Below are 514 nucleotides of genomic sequence, written 5' to 3'. Positions count from 1 at the left end.
GCCCGCTGCCACCCCCAGTGCAGCACACGCTGCTGCTGCTGCTGCTGCGGGAGACTCTCGCCATTGTGCCTTCTCGTGCTTCTACAGCGCGACGTGCAGCAGCAGCAGCACCTGCTACTCCCCCCGCTGCTGCTCCTGCTGCTGCTGCTCCTGCTGCTGCTGCTGCTGCAGTGGGACACCAAGACAGCAGCAGCAACACCAAGAGGAAGAGGAGGGCACTATGCAGCAGCAACATGAGCCCCTCTTGCTGCTCCTTCAGCTCCCCTCACTGCGGAGCCACAGAAGACACGGCTGCCTGGAATGCTTCTTCTGGCTCTGCTGCTGCTGCTGCTGCTGCTGCTGCTGCTGCTGCAGGCAGCAGCAGCAGCAAACGCCCTGCGCCCCAAATTCTTATCACCGCTGAAGACAGTCCCTATATGAGAAACTTCTCCAGACAGCACGGAACAGCATGCTGCAGCAGCAGCAGCACTCCTACCGCAGCAGCAGCAGCAGCAGCAGCAGCAGCACAACGGCC

At 62.1% G+C, this 514-nt stretch overlaps 1 protein-coding gene across 1 annotated transcript in view; it reads left to right on the top strand.

Moving 5' to 3' along the window:
* EMH_0011060 (uncharacterized protein) overlaps positions 1-514 on the top strand; it is a gene marked incomplete at both ends in the record, with an annotated part of 2,289 nt that overhangs the window by 877 nt on the left and 898 nt on the right. The window lies entirely within an intron of this gene.

This window comes from Eimeria mitis, genomic scaffold (assembly GCF_000499745.2).
Source record: "Eimeria mitis Houghton genomic scaffold, Emh_scaff400, whole genome shotgun sequence".
NCBI lineage: Eukaryota > Apicomplexa > Conoidasida > Eucoccidiorida > Eimeriidae > Eimeria > Eimeria mitis.
This window is presented reverse-complemented; position numbering and strand designations above follow the sequence as displayed.